This window comes from Mustela lutreola, chromosome 14 (genome assembly GCF_030435805.1).
Source record: "Mustela lutreola isolate mMusLut2 chromosome 14, mMusLut2.pri, whole genome shotgun sequence".
Classification (NCBI taxonomy): domain Eukaryota; kingdom Metazoa; phylum Chordata; class Mammalia; order Carnivora; family Mustelidae; genus Mustela; species Mustela lutreola.
Genome location: NC_081303.1, coordinates 49,397,619 through 49,410,993, shown reverse-complemented (window position 1 = coordinate 49,410,993; position 13,375 = coordinate 49,397,619).

Genomic DNA, 13,375 nt, shown 5'->3' with positions numbered 1-13,375 from the left:
ACATACATTTACCCTAAAAAGCATCGCTATCACTAGTTCCACAGCCTCCTTCTCAAGGTCCAGAACCAAGGCCTGCAAGATGTCAACAACATGGGCCTTCCCCATAGGAATCCGCACCGATTATGGGACTTTAGGGGGTGGTCTTCATTACGATTTCATCAATCCTACAAGGAGAACGGAAGTGTCCCTGTTGTTCTTGACTCCGATGCGGAGGGCTGGGGTGGGAGTTAATTAAGGTAGGGAAGGGGTGTAGGATACCGGATTTAGGTCGGTGGCTTTCAGTATGTGGAGTTTGAGAGTATCTCCCAAGTAGTGGGACCCTGGAGAGGAATGAGAGTAGGTAAATTCAGCTCCTGGCACTCAGTTTGATTTAGGCAGTGGGGGTCCGCTAAACTAGGGAAAGTGTCGCGAAGAAAGCAATCTAGTGTCAGTTCTCTCTCCGGGAGACGGGGAACAAGTCGGCTTTCCGGGGCTGCTCCCGGCTCCTACGGTTTCGCCAACACCGGATGTGGGGGAGGGGAAGAAGGTTGTTGGGAAAGGAGCAGGCGCCGTGGGGGTGGAGTGCAGGGGGTGGGGGTGGGGTGGATGGAAGTGGGAGCGGGAGCCCCGGGCTCCCAGCTCGCCCCGGCGAGGGCTGCGGGCGGGAGGTGGGGGAGGAGGGTCGTTACCGCTGGGCCTAAAGACCCGCTCAGACTTCCCGGGCTAGGCCGCAACCCAGGGGCGAGGGGAGGCCGCGGCCACTCCCCTCGCCCTCTCCCCCACCTCCCTTGCCCCGAGCCACCGGGAATCAAAAAACGGGTCTAGTTACCAGAGAACAGAAACTTTACCGAACCGCCGACACTGTCCCCGACTCCCGCTTGCTGCCACGTCTTTCTTCTTTCTTAGCCGCTGCCGCCCGCCGTCCTCACAGCAGCAACACCAGCAGAAATCCAAGACTGCCAGCGTCAAAGATGGCGCCTGGCTACGGGCTCAGCTCTAAGACCCGGCCAGTAAAAGTGCCAGCACGACGCAATGCGAGAGGATTCTGGGAATTGTAGTTTCCTCTATGAGGCGATGCTTAAGATGGCTTCCCTGGGTCATAGGGTCACGTGAGAGGGGAGGCGTTACGACGTAGGGTGTCTTCGTTTTGGGGAGAACGCGTTTTTAGAAATTTACGGGTTTCTTGTAACTGTCTTTGGTTTTAAAAAGTTTTTTAATCAAATGAGGCGATAAGCAAGAAAGCCGCGGGAACAGTGTCTACCAGACAGTAAGCCCCTGTAGAATTTGGTTCATGAATAAATCACCTGAACCATATATAATTTTCATTTAGATATAAAGTACTTTTCCTATGCAATGTTGAAGGATTTGTGCCTTTATTTTTATTTGAAGAGGCAAAATTGGGCTTGGGGGAATTTCTTTTATTTATTAAAACAAATTTTTGTATTGAAAAAATAATTCATGCTCATTACAAGGTTCGTGGGTGTTGGAGTAGGAAGAGGGAAAAAAACCAGTCGTCGCCTGCCTCCTTCATTATTAACATTGTTCTGTACTTTAAAATTTGAATGTGTTTACCTTTTTTTCCTCTGCTTATAAAAGTAATACATATGTTTTTTAAATTTTTTAATACGCAACCATAGAACATTTAACTCTCCATTGATTTCATTCCTGCAAAATGATCTCTCACTAATTTAGCATATATTCTTTCTAACGTTTTTGTATGCAAATATGCCTGAATCTACTACTCTGATCCAGTAGGAGCCTAAGATCCCTGCTGGGTTAGTGGCTCAAAAAAACTTGCTTGTGTGACAACATGGTACCCAACATGGATAAAGGATACAGTTCTGTCACTAAGAAAGCATATGGTTGACGGTAAAGCAGGTGGGACTCCAGGCACCTTTTATTTCCTCCCAAGGCTTGTTCTGCCAGATACCAGCTCGGTGTGGGAGCCTCAGCCAGTACCACTCAGAGCAGTCTGGGGTCTCCTCACACTTGGGCTTTTACCTCCTTTCAAAGTGAGAGGACACATTAGAATCCTAGCCCCAGTCTCTGACTTCTAGGACAATACTCGGTGATTGCCATGTCAACCAGGCCTAACAAACAGGTTCCTGATAACCAGTTTCTGTCTGTGCCACAACACCTAGGGTTTTTCAGTTTAGCAGAAGGCTAGCCAAACAGCTGAAGGGTTTTTCAGCCCAGGGCTTTGGGAGCTGCAGTTCTGTTATGATAGACATACTATAGTTCATCATATTTCATCAAATCTAAAGCAGTAAGACACATCTTATTTTATAGAACTCTAAGACAAAACAAAAACAAAAAACACCCCCAGCCAATTAAACTCTGATGGGACATTCATTAATCAGAGGTATTAAAAGTTGAAAGGTTACATGCTTTAGAATGAAAGAAATACAGTATTTTTAAGATATGAACGAGTTAAACTATCCATACTATCCATATTGTTTTGCAGTTTGCTTTTTTTCCCCCACTGTACAGTGTATCTTGAATATCTTTTAGTGGTCATCAGGGGTTAGAGGCCTACCTTATTATTTTTAACAGTTCTCATTCCACTGTAAGGCTGTTCTGAGTTTGTTTCAGCAAGGTATGAATAATGTGAGGTAGTGATCACTGGGGCCTATCTTGGATGCTTGCTACCATAGCGGGTATTAGTGATAACTGAGTCTTCCACTGACAATTTTATAAGTGCGGTGATTGAAAGAATTTTCCACAGACTAGCTTCTGCCTCCATACATTTCAAACCTTGTCTCTCCTCCATAATCTATATGCCCTTACATCAAGATCTGACCTCTGGCCCTATGACTTTGGGTCATAATGCCAGATGAGTCCACACAGTGGATAACAGGAGTATTCTTGAAAGCCAGTTCTACACCTACATGTCTCCAACTCAGTGTAGATTACCAGTATCCATCATTTCTCCTCTTCTCTTTCCTGCCTTTGGGGCTCAGCTGTCTGTCATGAGGGAGAAAATAGGGACCAACAGAGTCTTGTAGCAAGAAACCTTAAACACATAAATTTCAGCATCTTGCTCTAGCTACAAGACCACAACTGGTTTCACTGAAATCAACCTTCGTAGACTGCCTTCCCCCCTTCACCCCCAGTGTGTTCTTAGGTGGTTTTATTTACTTATATGGAACTTTTTTCCTTGGTGTTTAATTTTGGAATGGGGTAACTGGTTTTACTGGGTGATGGGTTATTTAAGAAAAGACAGACCAGTATTCATCCTCATCATCCTCAATTACCTTACACTAACTATACTCCTATGTTTAGGTTGCTGTGGTAGGCTTTGTGGGGGATCGCAAATGGGCCTAAGGTGTGGAAATGTCCATCTGGAAGTTTCTGGAAGATGTGATAAATATAAAGCTAAATAACCACCAAGTAGCACAGACCAAGTGTCCAGCCATGGTTTAGACTTGGCGTTGTAAACTCAAATACTTAGACGAGCCAGGCACATGTGTATATGGGTATGGTGAGCAGCTGCAAGGAAAAACTTGGAGTCCGTGCCCTAGCCAAAGGGCCAGCTGTTACCATGAACTACAGCCCATTCTTGCCAGGGGGGATGCAGACTCACTGTCACCACATCACCACATCTTCATGCTTTTAAAGAGAAACTGGAAATTCAGAGTTTTATGTGAAAATTTCTGATTCTTCAACTTGGGAGCTAATCCAAACAAAACAGCAACAACAGAAATCACTTTGTGGGCTGGTCTGAGAAAGGAGAAGGTAGCCATGGAAAAGTACAGTGTTTCAGGACATGCTTTCTGGAGGGAGTAGGACTTGAGTTGCCTGAACATAGACCAGCAGTGAGAGGTAGGTGAAGACAAGGAAAGAAGCTATGTAAGGAAACGCCTTGAACGGATGAGGAAAGAAATTCAACTGGGTGGCTCAGTGGGTTAAAGCCTCTGCCTTCGGCTCAGGTCATGATCCCAGAGTCCTGGGATCAAGCTCTGTATCAGGCTCTCTGCTCCACAGGCAGCCTGCTTCCCATGCTCTCCCTCTCTGCCTGCCTTTCTGCCTACTTGTGATCTCTGTTTGTCAAATAAATAAATAAAATCTTAAAAAAAAAAAAAGAAATTCAACTGGAGGTGTCCCCAGGTTAGAGAAAGAGAGAACGTTGTAAAAGTAGGTGGGAGTAAGAATTTGGAAGACCTTGAATGTTGGGAAGGCATTTGAATAATATTCTTTAGACAATAGGGGTTCTTCAAAGGTTTGGAACAGGAACAAAATGGTAGAAAGTTTGTAGAAAGGTAGAAAGTGTGCAAAGTTGTGTCTCAGGAAGACTGAAATAGTGATGTTCAGTCCCTTGTATTTTAAACTTGTCTCTCTATAATTGTTCCCCAAAGCCTAGAAACATACAAGACCCCCCCCCCTTCTATTTAAAAAGAAAAACTGGGGGCACCTGGGTGGCTCAGTGGGTTATGCCTCTGCCTTTGGTTCTGGTCATGATCTCAGGGTCCTGGGATCAAGCGCCCCATCAGGCTCTCTGCTCATCAGGGAGCCTTCTTCCCCCTCTCTCTCTGCCTGCTTGTGATCTTTCTCTCTCTCTGTTAGATGAATGAATAAACAAAATGTTTATTTTTTTTTAAAGATTTTATTTATTTGACAGACAGAGTTCACAAGCAGGCAGAGAGGCAGGCAGAGAGAGAGGGCAGGGAAGCAGGCTCCCTGCTGAGCAGAGAGCCCGATGAGGGGCTCGATCCCAGGACCCTGAGATCATGACCTGAGCCGAAGGCAGAGGCTTAACCCACTGAGCCACCCAGGCGCCCCAATAAACAAAATGTTTAAAAAATAAGTAAATAAAAAGAGAAATTGGATGGTGAGGAAGTCTCATGCTCAATTCCTTATATTTCACTGGCACACCTAATTTCTCATCATATCTTTTTTTTTAAGATTTTATTTATTTATTTGACAGAGAGAGAGATCACAAGTAGGCAAAGAGGTAGGCAGGGAGGGGGTAGGGGGAAGCAGGCTCCCTGCCAAGCAGAGAGCCTGATGCAGGGCTCGATCCCAGGACCCCGAGATCATGACCTGAGCCGAAGGAAGAGGCCCAACCCACTGAGTCACCCAGGCACCCCTCTCATCTTATTTTATTTTTTATTTTTTTTAAAAGATTTTATTTATTTATTTGACAGAGAGAGAGATCACAAGTAGGCAGTAGGCAGAGAGGCAGGCAGAGAGAGAGAGGAGGAAGCAGGCTTCCTGCTGAGCTGAGAGCCCGATGTGGGGCTCGATCCCAGGACCCTGGGATCATGACCCGGGCCGAAGGCAGAGGCTTAACCCACTGAGACACCCAGGCGCCCCCTCTCATCTTATTTTAATTGCCAACGTTCTTGGCTACTTTTTCACCTCCACATACACTATTCAGTGTATTTCATTCAGATTTACAGTCTCATGGCTTCTCTGAAATTACTACAGTGGGGTCAAGTTTTATATTGAATGGCTCCTTCTCAGGGCCTGTTTTTCTTCTTCTTAGTAACCAGCTTATACTGACAGTTTATCATGTGTCACAGTTTCTTTATATACATCATTCAATTGAATCCTCAAAATTACTGTTAGATGACTACTATTATCTATTACTATTGGATAAGTAATTATCATTAACCTTCTTTTACAAACACAAAGTTCTAGCAATGACTCCAAGGGTCATTGCTAGTGAATAGCAAAGTCAGGCTTCACACCCACGTCTATCCAACTCCAAATCATTATACAATCATTTGACACTCAGTCACCATTTTTTTTCTTTTCTTTTCTTTTTTTTTTTTTTTAGACAGAGAGTGTACGCATGCGCATGCCAGGAGGTCAGGGGAGGGGAAGAGGGAGAGAGAGGGAGAGAATCCCAAGCACACTGATAGTAGAACTGATCTCAAGACCTTGAGATCATGACCAGAGCCAAAATCAGGAGTCGGATGCTTAATGGACTGTGCCACCCAGGCACCGCTCTTTTTACTTTCTTTAAACTCCCCCTCCCATAGTTTAAAGAACAAAATTGGACCTTGGTTTCCTTCCAGATTCTCTGGCTGCCTGTTCTCTAGTCTTTTTGCATGTTCCTCTTTCTCTGTCTCTCACTTAATCGTTGGTGTTTTCCAGGATTCAGTCCTCAGCCCTCATCTTTTCTCATACTGCATTCTGTCTCTGGGTTATCCATCCCTTTCTTTGGTTTCAACTATGAATTAATTTCATGTGGTGACTCAGACCTGTATCTCTGACCCAGATCGCCGTCCAGCTGCCTACAGGAATCTTCATTTGCATGTTTCAGAGTCATTTTAAATTCAGCTTACCAAAACGAAATCATCACCTCATGTCTCCTACATCTCCTCCTCTTCCTGACGTCTTTGTCTTAGTGGAGGGCACCACCCACCCTCCACCCAGTTACTGAGGTTAGAAATCTGGGAGTGAACCAGAACGCCTCCCTTTTCCTCACCTCCCCTGTCCAAATGCTTAAGAACCTTATGGACTTGGCCTCCTAAATATCTCTTGAATCTGCATTTTGCTTTTCCATCCCCATTACTTCTGCTTGTAGAATGATAACATTCTTTGCTCATTTTTCGGGATTGCTGCCATACCTTTTCATTGGTTTTGCTGCCTCTCCACCTTGCCCTGTCTCATCTTGCAAAGAACCACAGAATTTCTCTTCCAAAATGCAAGTACAAGGGCGCCTGGCGGGCTCGGTTGGAAGAGCGCGCAACTCTTGATCTCGGGCTTGAGTTCAAGGCCCACACTGGGTGTGGCGATATCTTCAAATAAATAAAATTCAAAAAGTAAAAAATAAAATGCAAGTATAATCTAAACATCACACACTCACACTCACTCACACACCCACACACCCACACGCTTGTGCAAGGAATACTTTCTGGAGAATCTATTAAAAGCGGAGGAAAGTGGAGCTGGATATGGGAGGTAGAAAGGAAACTTCTCACTGTACTTTTTGGTACTGGTTTGAATCTTGTTTTACTACATATGTGTTACTTTTGTTATTAAAACTAGTTAAAAAATGGATATCTCTATACTTTGACCCAGCAATTCTACATCTAGAAGTTTGTCCTGTACTTGAACTCACACAAAGCAGAAATGACATACGTACATGGCTGTGATTTAACCTATAAATATGATAATGACTAGATTCAAAGTAGTGCAGCTGTACAACGCAGTTCTATGCTGTCATGAAGAGCAAGGATGTGCTTTGAGCTGTGCACCTGTATTAATGTGTATAAATACGCAAAGGACCATTATAAAGTTTTACCATTTGCGTGTTATAGAATGATCTTCAGAAGAATTTACAAGAGTAGTTGCCTCTGGGGAAGATCAAGGGGGCGAGGAACTTACTAGGTGGCATGGGGTAAAGCTTACTTTTCACTGGCTTTTGGTGTTTGAGTTTTACACTGTGTTTATGTATTAATCTACTCACATTTTTTGAATGCATATAATTTGAATAGGTAATCTAATCCATCCATCTACTCACATTTTTTCAATGCATATAATTTGAATAGGTAATCTAATCCATGCCATGAGAGGAGGCAGAGATCTCTTGTATTGTCCTACACTAATTGGAAGCTGCTTCTTCAAACTTGCCTATCACTGTGATGAATGAATTAATACTGATTCTTGGCAGATACACAGTATTATGCAAAATGAAGGGCAATTATGCCAGTAATGACTAATTTTGTATTCCCTGATGGACTGCCTAATTACTGTTTTTATAAGACAAACTCTGATTCATGCGGTATAATGAAAACTATACTGGTCACTCCTCTTAGCGTTCCTTCTGTGTTCACAAATACCAATCTCTCTGTATTGTAAGATCCTTAAAACAATTTTATTTTAGTTTTTTAAAAGATTTATTTACTTATTTGAAAGAGAGAGCGAGCAAGAGAAAGGACAAGCAGGGGGATCATCAGACGGAAAGGGAGAAGTAGACTCCCCTCTGGACAGGAAGCCCCGCCTGGGACTCAATCCCAGGACCTGGGTATCATGACCTGAGATGAAGGTAGACACTTAATTGATGATGGAGCTACCCAGGCCCCCACCAAACACATTTTAAACATGTCCCTTAATTTGGACTTGTCCATGAATCAGAGCAATTTCAAACCTGTATAGTAAGATTAAAATTTACTTCCCTACTGAAAATCCTTCAGCTATGACCCATTAACCTTAAGGTCAATCCTAAGCTTCTGTGGATATTTACTAATATGCAAAATCTTACTCCTGCCTATTTCTTCATCCCCCAAAATTGTCAGACCATTCTCCTCTAGCTCTTTTCTCCCTCATGTTGAATGACCTGGAATGACCTCAGTGTTTTCTTCTCCTCAGGCCACCATGCTTTTGCACATCTGCTTTCTTCTGTCTCAAATGCCTCTTCTTCCCCCTCAATCAACCTAATGACTGGGATCCAGCAGCCTAGGCTTTCTTACTTCTTAGGAGTTGGCTTATTCCTCATTTGCTTCCTTCTGTACACAGTGAGCTCACTGAGAGCAGCAACATCTTGTTCATCTTTATAGTCCCAGTGCCTGAAGGCATTTGATGTGTGTTTGGATGGATTTGGGGGAAGACATGCTAAGATTAGAGAGATTAGGGAGCAGGGTTAGAAGGCCAAGGAGAGGAGTTTGGATGATTACAAATAGGGACCTGTTGTTTCTTGTTTAAGGGAAGGGTAGGACAAAATGGACTTGGGGAGAGAGAAGCTGGAGGGACAGAGATCAGGTAGTCAAGCGCTAGGCACAAGTTGGGTGGGAAGAAAAGAGAGTGGAGATTAGGGTTGTGGCCCTGGGATGGGCAGGAAAACCCCAAGGAGAAACTGGGTTGGGGAGAAGAATGGATTTTAGGGCAGAAACAGGCAATAATAGTAATGGCTATCACTTCTTGAACATCTGTACCATGTATATGTTAATGCTTTACTGGCCCGGGCGGACCTTGTGTTCTTGCGGAGAGGAGTTTGACAATGACTTTCCTCCAGTATATCTGCTTGCTTTGGGGATTTGTTTGCCTTCATCAGTGAATCGTGGTGAAATCCCTTGTATCTTTCTGCAGCCACAAATTTATTCAGAAACGAACCCATCCCACAAAACAGAGGGACCAGAAACTCTGACCGCCCCCCCCCCCAATCCCACCACTGAGATTCGAGGCTGCAAAGACATGACTGATAGGTGGGGAAGGTCTCGCTGAAGTTGGACTTCAGGAAAGGAGGGGCAGTTTCTCAAGAGAAAAATCCTGGTGAGGGAAAATGGATATGGGACCAGTGACCCAGACTCAACTTAATGTACTATAGGGCTGCCCCTTTAATGGTGTGTCGTGTGTGCACCAAAGGTGAGTTCTGGTGGTGGTGGCAGGAGGCAATGCTAGAGTAGTGTATGTGTGTGAACTGAGTGAGCTCACCCCTCGGAAAGCGGGGCGGCCTTTGCTGTGTTGTGGCTCTGACTGGGTTTTGTAGGGTTGGAACATGTTCCTTCCCACCGCACTGAAGTTTTACTGTCGGGGGAACTGTAGGGATGCTGACATTAAGGTCTATAGAAGTCAGGAAACTAGAGTTTGATTCCTTCAGGACTTCTGGGATTTAAGTCAAGAAACTGACACCAATGACATTAACAGGTTTCTAGTTCTACCGAGTGGTGGATCTGTGGTTCCATTATTAGCAGCCGCAGCAGGTGCTTGGCTGCCCCGAGCTGGGCAGAGGCCAGCAGGCATGGGTGACTTGGACAGAGTGGCATCTGTTAGGGGTTGTTAGGGACCGGGAATTGCAGAGCCTAACTCCCAGGGTATTCTGGTCTCTTTCTCACCAGGGCGCTGAAATAGCAAACAGTAACCCAGACTATTCACAGACACAGAAACACCATGGGGATTCTCAAAAAAGAGCAGAAGGTAACCCTTGGAATAGACTGTAACTTCCTATTTGTCAAACAGGATGAGGTTCAGCAACATCTGGAATGTTGTTAGGAATGCAGTGTCTGGGAACACCTGGGTGGCTCTGTCATTAAGCCTCTGCCTTCAGCTCAGGTCATGATCCCAGGGTCCTGGGATCGAGCCCCACATTTGGCTCCCTGCTCCGCTGGAAGCATGCTTCTCCCTTTCCCATTCCCCTTGCTTGTGTTCCCTCTCTCACTGTCTTCTTTCTCTCTCCCCATCTCTGTCAAATAAATAAATAAATAAATAAATAAATAAATAAATAAATAAAATCTTAAAAAAAAAAGGATTGCAAAGTGTCATCCTAATGAATCAGAGAAGCTGTAGTTTAATAAGCTTTCTGGGTGATTCTAATAAACACTGAGGTTTGAGAATGACTGATAGACTATCGCTGCAGAAGTAAAGTTATTTGAACTCAGACTGATGATGTCTTGGATACAGACTCTCCATAAGCCATACTCCTCAGAACAACACACTTTAGTAATGGAAGAAGTGAAGTCACCAACTCCTCCAAATGGGCTAATCCAGATTCCTTGTCTTTGCCCCTTTTCACTCAGCTCCTCAGCCTTAATGGCCACAGGGACCAATCGTCCTTGGAAACACTCTCTCCGCATGGCTTCTGTGACCAGAGACTCTCCCGGTCTTCCTTCTGGGGCGTATGGGAGAACGGTGAGAAAGGAGGATGGAGACAGGGCCAGGTCACGCGGCACCTCTGAGACCACAAAAGGACATCTGGGTTTATTCTAGTTGCCAAAGGAAGCCATGTAAGGGCTTTATGCAAAGTAATGTGATTTCTACTGTAGAATGTGCTACAGAGAGAGAAAGACTCTCTCTACAAAGGCTGGAGGAAGTGGGGAAAGCAATCAGGGCGCTTTTGCTGCCATCTAGGAGGACATGACAGAGGAGGTAATGGCTGTGGGCAGAAGCAGAGAGCAGGCAGCTTGGAGACAGAAAGTCTTACACGATGTCAGGGATGACTCCTGGGTTTGGGGCCCAAGCAAGTAGATGCTGAGGAAATGGTAGTCCATTTATTGGGATGTGGAAGACTGAGGGGAACCAGATCTAGACATGGGGAATTAAGATCTTTGCTTTATTTAATTATTTTTAAAGATTTTATTTATTCACCTGTCAGAGAGAACGAGAACATGAGCAGGCAGAGTGTCAGGCAGAGGCAGAAGGAGAAGCAGACTCCCCACTGAGCAAGAAGCACGATGTGGGACTTGATCCCAAGACCCCAGGATCACGACCTGAGCCGAAGGCAGTGGCTTAACCAACTGAGCCACCCAAGCATCCCAAGATCTTTGCTTTAGATGTATGACTCTTGAGACACTATCCAAGAGCTGGGTAGAGATGTCCAGTAGGTAATTAGATGGGATATGTGGAATTTGGGGAAGTCATAAACCCACACACAGACCATTCCTGCCATGGAAGAAGTGGTCACCTAGGCATAGAATCAGGCCAGAGGAAAGAGATGCAGGTCCCAGCCATGGAGTCCCAATATGTGAAAGCTAGAGAGACGAAGAGTCAGGAAAAGGAACCGAGTGGTTGATAAATTGCTTGGTGGCCCTAGGCACATAGACAATGCAACCTAATAGGTCTTAACACATAGAAAACAGGGTATAACAGAATTTTATGATTTTCTAGTTAACTAAGAGGCTAAGCCTGTTGAGAATAGCATTAAAAAGAAATCTACCCTGGTCCAATGAGATAGCCAGCTGAATGTGTTTCTGCTGACTCCTGGTTACAGAGTGGCCAGAACTTAAACTATAACTTGTCAGATCGGTGGTTCCTGACCTTTCTATGGAACATCCCAACTATCATCTTTCCAAGAATATTATCCAAACTGCTTTCATTCTGGGAGAAATTATGTCTGATGGAAGATACAAGAGTTTCCAAAATGGACTGTATGGGGCAAAATGAGATAGACATTCTTGGTAGAGAAATAGAAACTATAAACCACTTTCATTTTCATCAAATAATTTCACATAAAAATAATAGAAGTAAGGCTTTTGGTTCTATCCAAGATGGAATAAGCCCACTACAGCCACTGTGTTGTACGGATTACAACTAAAAACTCGGGACACAACATAAAAAGCAAGTATGAGAGGGCACCCGGATAGCTCAGTCGGTTAAGCTCCTGACTCTGGATTTTGGCTCAAGTCATGATCTCTGGATGGTGGGACTGAGCCCTGTGTTGGGCTCTGTGTTCTGTGGGGAGCCTGCTTGAGATGCTTTCCGTCTTTGTCTGACCCTCCTCCTGTTCTCTCTCAAATAAATAAATAAATCTAAAAAAAAAAGTAAGCATATAAGGATCTTGAAAATCAACAAAAGGAGATGAATTGTGGAGAGAAGTGAGCTACAGAAAAGAATTTTGTGTTTTCAAATTTTTCCTTTTTTCTCATAGTTTTGGCCTGAGGGCAGGTACTAGTTGCAAAAATGAACGCGTGTTGAGGGAAGGGGAGAGAAGAGTCGAAGCCTATGGTGGAAACTGTATCTTTCTGGAAAGAAGAACCAGGAAGAGAAGACTGAAGAAAATGTATGTATATAATCCTTATTTTTTTTCCCCCTCTCTCAGCTTTTCCCTGAAGATGGGCCCTTCCTGTGGAGCTGTGCTTTGGTGGCAGGTCAGGCCATTAAAATTTAAAGTTGATATCCTATGTGACCAGAAGCACCAGAAAAGTGGCTCTGAGGGCCTGGGAGCCAGGAGAACTCATGAGGAGAAGAAAAGGAGCCTGAGGGCAGGTACTAGTTGCAAAAGAGGCCACCTAATTTTGTATAGGAAAACGTCCACACCATGGGATCACACTCCACCTGTGCTTGAATGGATCAGACCCAAATCAGCATAGAAAAGTCTTTGAGGGACACCTGGGTGGCAGAGTTGGTTAAGCGGCTGCCTTAGGCTTGGGTCATGATCCCAGCGTCCTGGGATCAAGTCCCACATCGGGATCCTTGTTTGGCAGGGAGCCTGCTTCTCCCTCTGCCTCTGTCTGCCACTCTGTCTGCGTGTGCTTGCTCTCATTTCTCTCTCTATGACAAATAAATAAATAAAATTAAAAAAAAAAGAAAAGAAAAGAAAAGTCTTTGAGAACTGAGCGAATAGTGACACCACTGCCCACAGAACATGAAGCATCACTAGCACTGTGAACCTAACTGGGTTGCCTATCTGCTGTAACGGAACAAATAATTCTTCAGAGGACTTTAATTGTACCCAGAGTTTATACAACAAATATTAAAAATATCTAGGATTGGGGCACCTGGCTGGCTCAGTCCCTGGAGCATGGGATGCTTGATCTCAGGGTCGTGAGTTCAAGCCCCATATTGGGTGTAGAGATTAGTTAAAAATGAATAAACAAAATCTTTTAAAAAATGTCTAGGATACAATGTAAAATTACTTAACATAAAAAGAATAAGAAAGTGTGACTAGTTCTCCAGAAATAACTAACAAATGCCAACCCGAGATGACCTTAAACTTGGAATTGCCATGCAGACT